This window comes from Phoca vitulina, unplaced genomic scaffold (genome assembly GCF_004348235.1).
Source record: "Phoca vitulina isolate PV1807 unplaced genomic scaffold, GSC_HSeal_1.0 scaffold1, whole genome shotgun sequence".
Taxonomy (NCBI): Eukaryota; Metazoa; Chordata; class Mammalia; order Carnivora; family Phocidae; genus Phoca; species Phoca vitulina.
The window spans coordinates 40,105,560-40,114,688 of record NW_022589704.1 but is presented as its reverse complement, the minus strand read 5'-3'; positions in this window follow the sequence as shown (position 1 = coordinate 40,114,688).

The following is a 9,129-nucleotide window of genomic DNA, read 5'->3' as shown; positions in this document are numbered from 1 at the left end:
CTGTGAAATAATTGGCAAAGATTTATTTCTTTACACTGACATGATCGAGCATCATTCCCCAATAGAATTTTCTACAATAGAAACAGTCTGTATGTCTGATATGGTACCCATTAGCCACATTTAGATACTGAAGCAGAAGAACCTTAAATTTAGATTTAATGTGGGTAATGTAACCAAAAAATTATACTTTAAATTTTATTTAATTTATAAAATTTAAATAGTCACAAGTAGTTAGTGTCTCTGTATAGGACCATTCAGGTATAGAGGGTGAGAGATAATAAGTAAAGAAAAAAAAAAGACGTTTTCAGATAAGGAGAAATTCTAAGTGCAAAATAAAGCAGCAAAAGAGGGTAGACAATGATTGGGTATGGAAAACACTGTCTTTAGTTTGTATAATAAGAAAAGCCTCTCTGAAAGGTAAGAAGTGAATTGGCACCTGAATGATATGAGGGAGCCATCTATGCAAAGATTTGCTGTAAACATTTTCAAGGAGAGCAAGAGCAAAGGCCCTGAGGTAGAGGCATATTTATTCAGAAACTAAAAGGACAGTACAGCTGAATGTGTACACAAAACACACACACACACACATAATTATATATCAAACTTTTAAAAAAATTTCTAATGCATGGCTGTGGAAAAACTAGTCTAACACCTAGCTTTCATTATAATCATGTCCAAGGGTATGCTTATTATAAATACTCTCTACCATGCAACTATAGAGCCTCATCTTGAACAAGTTTGCTACATAATGATACAATTTTGATGATTTTCACCTATTCATTCAGATGATCTTTCATGAGGGCAACACAAAATGTGGGTGTTATTTTTATCAGGCACTAATTTGTATAATTTCAGTAAAGATTGACTCATTTTTTTCTAAGTGTGGTGCGACTCTATATTATCCATCTTCCTTTCCATTAGGATCTAGATATATGGGACCATAAAATTATATAATTTGGAAAACTTGTTTTAAGAGGAATAATAAGTTATGAACAAGGTTAACTATATGAGAGATATTTACTTAAAATAAAAAATAAATTAAAACCAAATTAGACATTTTTTTAAAAAACTGGAAAAAGTAAATATTAACAAAACACAAATATATTAACATTATTATAATTTACTATACCTGATATAACCTTAGAGTACCTCTATCTTAAAATTGTTGATTCTTTATAATTTGGTTGTCTTTTCATATGTCAACTATTTTGTAATATATTCTATTGAGAGAAGAGAAAATAATTCAAACTTTTTCTTCTAGCTTTGTTAATTTTTTTTAACATTAAAGGCAGTTTAGGAAAAACAACAGCATTGTGATTTATTTTTCACAATGCCACATTCCTAACTTACTCTTCCAGTTTTTACTCTGAATGTATTTCTTTTGGCATAGTCCATATATGTTTTTGAAGAAGGTGGTCCAGTGGGGCTAGATCCTCATCATCCATACTCTTCTCCTACAGAGATGGATGTGGAGATGGGAGGGGGTTGCTAATAGGAAGCAGGAAGGTGGCTGTTGAAAGCCAGGCAGATATGGAAGTAATTCCAACAGTTTACCAGGCACTTTCTTTGTCCAAGACAATCACAAACCTTTGACACTTGTGGAAGCTCCCTACAACTAAAGCTTCATCAACTTCATGGTTTACCTTTTCTCCTTTCTTTTCTTTCTTTCTTTCTCTTTCTCTCTCTCTTTCTTTCTTAGAGAGAGAGGAAGGGGGGAGGGGCAAAGAGGGAATCTTAACCAGCCTCCCTGCCCCGCAGCACAGAGCCCCATATGGGGCTTGATCTCATGACCCTGAGATCATGACCTTAGCCAAAATCAAGAGTCGGATGCTTGACCAATTGAGCCACCCAGGTGCCCCTAATTTCTCTAATCATGGTAGTCTGTTCCTTCTTGTCTTGAAAGATGATTTGGGTACTTTTTTTTTTTTTGCAGTTTCATCAGTTTTTTTCCAGCATGTTTTGATTCCTCAAGAGTTTAAGATAATATTTTTAAAAGTTCATCAAAGCTGTTTTATTCTTGTAGGCATAAGAAGCATGAAATTAGATGCTTATACCGTGAACAGTGGTGGCATAGTCTTGTTAAAAGTTTGTATTATTTGTATTAATTTCTCTTTATTTCTCATATCAAGAATGGTAAAATGAATGACAAAAGGAATAGTTTTGTGATCAGAGAAAAGATTGGTGGGTCAGTGAAGAACTAAGAGGCATGAAAAATTTTCTTGACTGATATTATTATGGTGTGGTGTTGACTCCCTGTGATAGGATGGTGTACAAAACTAATGCTTTCTCATGTGGGGTTGTTGGAAGAGGTCATCGAGAAGATGTAACCACCAGTTGACCTGTGAGCTGGACCCAGGCATTTGGACGCTCCTTACCCCCTCCTGGTCCTTGGAACGTACTTTCTATCCAACATTCCCATAGCTAGAGCTGTTCCAAGGATACAGCCTTGAGAGAACAGTATGTTTTTGATACTATCTGAACAGTATATTTGGCTAAATCCACTTAAGGTCTCTATATAAACTCAAGATTCTGGTGGGTGGGTGGTGAGACCTACTCAACTTGGGGTCACCCAAGACAAACCTCAGCTATAAGTTACCTTGGTTCTTAAACCTGCCACCTACCAGTCTGGAGTGGTCTGCCATTTTCTTAATCTTTCCTTGCTCTCAGTGTGTGGGGGTCAGTTTCAGATTTCACCTGGGGAACTTCTGAGGTTGCACACCAACAGGAGTGCCCTTGTAATTTTCCCAAACATTTTCACACTGGAAAGTTCCCTAAGTAACATGTAGCTCGGCCTCTGCTTTTCATCTGGCTGCCTAATTCATATCATTTCCATCTCAGATTTTATGCACAGTAGTAAACTCTATCTTCTTTCTGCTGATGTCACTTGTCATTCTTGGATGGGATTCTTTTAAAATAACCCAGCCTAGTTCCTATCTGCAGGGCCTACTTCTAGTCTTCAGGAATGAAGCCATAGATTATTATTCCAGCACTTTACTCAACTACAGAGGCCATTTCAGCCATTCTTTTTCCTGAATACTTTTTAGACATGAATTGGATATTAGATTCCCATGCAACCTAAATTTCATGCAAACTATATCAAATTCTTTGTGGGGTTCTTGTGAAGCCAAATGCTACAGAATTCTAATAATTTTTCTATAAAAAGCTAGTTGTCTGCATCTTCAGCCTTTTCTGTTTTCCCATCAAGGTTAAGGTGTTGGCCTAAGATTCTCAAAAGTGATTTATTCATTGGTAAATTTGTTTGATAGTTATTCAAGTCTTCTACATCTTTATTGATTTTCTGTCTACTTATCCTATCAATTATTAAGCTAGAATTACTAAATCTTTGACTATAATTGTGGATTGGTCTATTTCTCCTTTCAGTTCTAACAAGTTTTGCTCCAGGTATTTTGAATTCTATTATTTAAAGTGCAAGAATACTTAGGATTATGTTCTCTCAATTAAAAGTCTCCTTTATAAATAAGTAATGGTCTTATTATCTCTGGTAATATTCTTTGGCCTAACGACCTGTGTCTTATAATAATATAGCTTAATGGCTTTCTTTTTTAAAAGAAATAAATGTTGTATTTAGAATATTTTAGATTTAGAAAAGACAGTAAAGACTGTCCCTCTATATTCTGTATTCAGCTTCCCCCAATGTTAAGATCTTCCATTACTGTGGTATATTTGTCAAAACTAAGAGATCACCATTGGGTCATTACTATTACCTAAACTCCAAGCATTCTTGGATTTCACCAGTTTCACATGTAATGCCATTTTTCTTCCAGGTTCCAATCCAAGATACCACATTGCATTCATTCATGTTTCCTTAGTCTCCTCAGATCTGTAACAATTTCTTTGTCTTTCCTTGTTTTTCATGATCTTGATTGTTTTGAAGACACCTTAGTCAGTTATTTTGTAAAATATCTCTCAGTTTATGTTTCTCTGATGATCTTTTTGTTTTTTTTTTTGAAGATTTTATTTGAGAGAGAGCACAAGCAGAAGGGAGGGGCAGAGGGAGAGAGACAAGCAGACTCCCCACCAAGCAGGAAGCCCAAAACAGGGCTTGATCCCAGGACCCCAGGATCACAACCCAAGCCAAAGGCAGACACCCAACTGACTGAGCCACCCAGGCGACCCTCTCTGATGGTCTTTTTATGTTTGGACAGAGTTTATGTTTCCAGAATTTGGAGGAAGAAGATCAAGAGGTAAGGTGCCCCTCTCATCACATAATATCAGAGAGGTACAAAAATGTCAACATGAATGATACCATGAGGGAGGTTAACCTTTATCACACGGTTAAGGTAGTGTTAAGATAGATCTCCCAAGTCTATTCCTTCCAAAGTTACTTTCTGTTTCCATACTCTGTTCTTTCAAAGTGAATCACTAAGACAAGCCCCATTCAGGTAGTATGGAGATTAGGGAAGGTGATTAATCTCCACCTCCTAGAGAGAAGACTACCTAGATATATTATTTGGCAATCTTTTCTAAGGAAGATTTTCTTTTTCACTCTCTTTATTCATTCAGTATATTATTTATTTATATCAGGATGGACTCATACATTTATTTCATACTTTGTGTTACAATCAATACTATGTTGTTTATTTTGTTGCTCAATTTGTTTTCCTTTTCCAATGCTCATAAGAAAAACCTTAGGTAGATCCCAAGGCTTTCTTCTTTTCTAATAAAAGCAGTTCATGTTATAGTTATCTTTATATCTTTCAAAGCAATGTTTTATTTGTGTTTCGCAAATTTTAATATGATGTTTCTTTTTATACTAATTCATCTGATTATACCTCTAATTTCTGTTGTGATTTCTTTTTCATTTAAAAGTGCATCTTTTAATTTTAACATTTGGGGGGTTTTCCAAATAATTATTCGTTACTGATTTTTAGTTTAATTCCATGGTAATCAGAAAGAATGTGGTCTATGACTTCAGTCCTTCAAAGCTGAGGCATAACTGGCCCAGAATATGGTTCATCTGTGTGCTAGTTCCACATATATTTGAAAAGAATGTCAGCTGGGGTATACTACAAGTGTCCTAAATGTCAGTTAGAACAAGTTGGTTTTTATTGTTCTTCAAGTCTTTCACAGTTTTATTCATTTTTTTGGTCTACTTGCCTACCAATTACTAAAAGAGGAACGTTCATAACTGTAACTATACTTGTGGATTTATCTATTTTCCTTTCAGTTCTGTCAGGTTTTCCTTCATTTATTTTGAACTCTGTTGTTATGTTCCTACAGACTTAGGCTTGTCTTCTTGATAAATTGGTCCTATTTTTTATTGTGAAATGTCCTTCTTCATCCCTATTAATATTCCATGTTTGGTAAGTTACTTTCTCTTATACTAATATAACAACTTCAGCTTTCTTTGGATTAGGAATGAATTTAATATTTTTCCAATTTTGTCATTTTATAAAATTACCACTCTTGTGTAGAAGATAAAGTTGGGTATTGACTTTTAACCTACTAGACAATCTTTAACATTTTATTTGCCTGTTTATACAATCCATATTAGGGTAATTATTATATGGTTATGTTTAAATATGCTATCTTGCTTTTTGTTTTCTACTTCTATTTTTTGTTCCTTCTTCCCTCTTTCCTTGACTTCTTTTGAATTAACTGTTTTTTAATGATCAATTTCATCATCACTCTTGTTTTTCCAGATATTTTTTCAATGTTTGCTCTAGGTTTTATAATATATATCTGTAACTTTTCAGTCTACCCACAACTTCACATGTACTGTTAGAAACACAGCATATCCTTACATTTCCCCTCCAAATATTTTATAATAGTTTTCATGCACTTTCATTTTACACATGTTATAAATCTCATGTTTTACTATTTTCTCAATTATCTTTAAAATAGACTTAAAATAAAAGTCTATTATATTTACCCACATATTTTTCATTTTTGAAAGTTTTTATTTCTTCTCCCCCTAGTTATTTTCCAGATTGTATTTTATCTGTTTTCTTCAGTAATTTTATTATGATATATATTTGTTTTCTTCAGTAATTTTATTATGATATATATTTATGTGGTTTTATTTATTTTTCCTCTGCTCAGATTTAGTTGACTTTCTTAGATCTGTGGGATATAGATTTCAACATATTTGGAAAACTTCTGGCTATTATTTAAGTAATTTACTATTTTTTTCCTTCCTCTCCTTTATTTCCTTCTAATAGTCTAGTTACATGTATATATTTCTGCTTGATATTCCACTGTTTGCAGAAGCTATATTCATTTATATTTAGTCTTTTTCTTGTCATGCTTCATTTGTATAAATTCTATTGCTATTTCTCTAAGTTCACTGGCCTTTTCTTCTGCAAGTGTCTAATCTTCTTTTGATATCATATAATGTATTTTTCATTTCAGATACTCTTTTTCATCTCTAAAAGTTCTATTTGGTCTTTTTAATGCTTTTCATTTCTTTCCTAATTATGTATATATTTTCCTTTATATCTTTGACTCTATTTACAAGATTTATTATGTCTACTCATTCCATCATCCTCACCATTTCTGGGTTATTTCTATTGATTGCTATTATTTTTATTTCCAGCCATTAGTCGTATCTTCCTGCTTTTTGCATATTGACAATGTTTTACTGAAGTTCAGATATTGGAATTTTACAGTTTTGGCTTCAGGCATTTGTTGTATTCCTTTAATGAGCATTAAGATTAATTCGAGTCCATGGCTCAATTATTTGCAGCTGTATTTGGTCTTTGTGAGGCCTCCTTTTAAAGTTTTTGTTTTTATTTTAATAGTGGTTCCAGGGCAGCTTTTATTCTGGGTCAATTTAACCCCTTTTGGAAGGCATATTCCTGAAGACTCTTCCCCATGCCTTATATATAAAGATCTCTACACCCTAGGAACACAGATGACTCCAGCCTTGTTTGATCTCTGAGAATTGTTCAACCTGCTGCTCTCTGGTGGTTCTTTGTGCAGCTAGGAGGGTTTCCTCTCTCATGTGTTTACATCAGCACTCAGACAACATCTTCAGCAACCCCTCCTGGAAGATTTCTAGATCTCTTTCACTGTGAGGCACCAGCTTCTTGTGACTTTGTCATGCAAATTTTCAGCATGTCTGAATTCTTCTTTCTCTTCAACCCAGGTGAAACCACAGGGCTGTGTTTCATTCTCCCTACCTGCACTGGGTCTGGAATCTACTCCAGGTAATAAATTATGCAAATGTAACTGTCCACTCTATTTCTTTCTCTTTTCTCAGGTATCATACTCTTATAGTGTCTTTGTCTAAAATTAGCAAATCATTGCTGCATATATCTTATCTAGTTTGCTATTTGTTTATAGAGGAGTGCACTAGTTCCTATAGTGTTCAATAATTCATTGGTGGAAGTAGAAGTTATATCCAGTTCTTCAGTTTCTAACAAGTGGCTTATTTAGAAATAAAGAATATTTTTTAATTAAAAATTCATCTAACCAGCCAAATAGGCAAGACAAGACAAAACGAACCTTTATAAAAAATATTTGGATAAAATTAAATATTGTGTCATATTGTACCAAGGAGTGTTTCATCACTTTCATTTATATTAAGTAAATATTTTAATTAACACCTTCTCACTGTAATTTGCTTATAGCAAACTAAGTATAATAAATGAATAACAGCACCCATGTAGACAGTTTTCTTACTACTTTCGTTAGCCTGCTTATATTCTCTCAAAATTATTTTTGTAGGCAGAAGCATAAGGGGAATTGGAAATGCATGTCTTTCTAGACATTACCCTAGTCTTATAATATTTATCTTTATTTTTGGAGAGCATACAACAAAATAATTCAGAAATAAAAGATTATTAAAAACTGGTAACATCCACTAATACTGAAATTTTTACTTGTGGTTTATGTATGTGTGGACTTTAACATGTCTAATTTTTTGATAAAAGGTTATATTTTTCCACTTGCTCTGTACACATTTAAACACATCTGTTTTCTTTCTAAATGATAATTTTCCCATGTCCATTTGGGTTGTTATAAAAAGAATACTGTAAACTAGGTGGTTTAAAAACAACAAACATTTATTTCTCACCAATCTGGAGGCTGGAAGTCAAGACCATGGCATCTGCAGTTTCAGCAGATTTGGTGTCCCCTGAGGGCTCTCTGCCTAGAAGTCTGTCTTTACTTCTCTGTAACCTCATAGCAAAAGAGCTTTCTCTGTTCTCTTTTATAAGAGTACTAATCTCATTCATGAGGGCTCTGCCCTCATGACCTATCACCTCCCAAATGCTCTCCCTCCTATAAACATCACCTTGGGGATAGGATTTCAACATGGAGATTGGGAGGCAGATACAAACATTCAACCTAAGCAGCCTCTAAGAATATAACTTGAAACTAACTCCTTTTGTTGTTGTTGTTGTTGTTGTAAGCTTAAGGTGTACAACCTGTTGATTTGATAAACATATATTGCAAAATGATTACTACCATAGCGTTAGCTAACACTTCCATCCTGTCACATAATTACCATTTCTTTTTTGTAGTGAGAACATTTAAAATTTACTCTTGAGCATTGCTAAAATTAACAAGTCAGGAAAGGACAGATGTTGGTGAGGATGCGGAGAAAGGGGAACCCTCTTACACTGTTGGTGGGAATGCAAGCTGTTGCACCCACTCTGGAAAACAGTATGGAGGTTCCTCAAAAAGTTGAAAATGGAGCTACCCTACAACCCAGCAATTGCAGTACTGGGTATTTACCCCAAAGATACAGATGTACTGAAAAGAAGGGGCACATGCACCCCAATGTTTATAGCAGCAATGTCCACAATAGCCAAACTATGGAAAGAGCCCAGATGTCTATCAACAGATGAATGGATAAAGAAGATGTGGTATGTATATATATATAATGGAATACTACTCAGCCACCAAAAAAAATGAAATCTTGCCATTTGCAGTGACGTGGATGGACTAGAGGGTACTATGCTAAGTGAAATAAGTCAATCAGAGAAAGACAATTATCATATGATCTCACTGATATGTGGAATTTAAGAAACAAAACAGAGGATCATAGGGGAAGAGAGGGAAAAATAAAATAAGATGAAATCAGAGAGGGAAACAAACCATAAGAGACTCTTAATCTCAGGAAACAAACTGAGGGTTGCTGGAGCGGAGGGGGGTGGGAGGGAT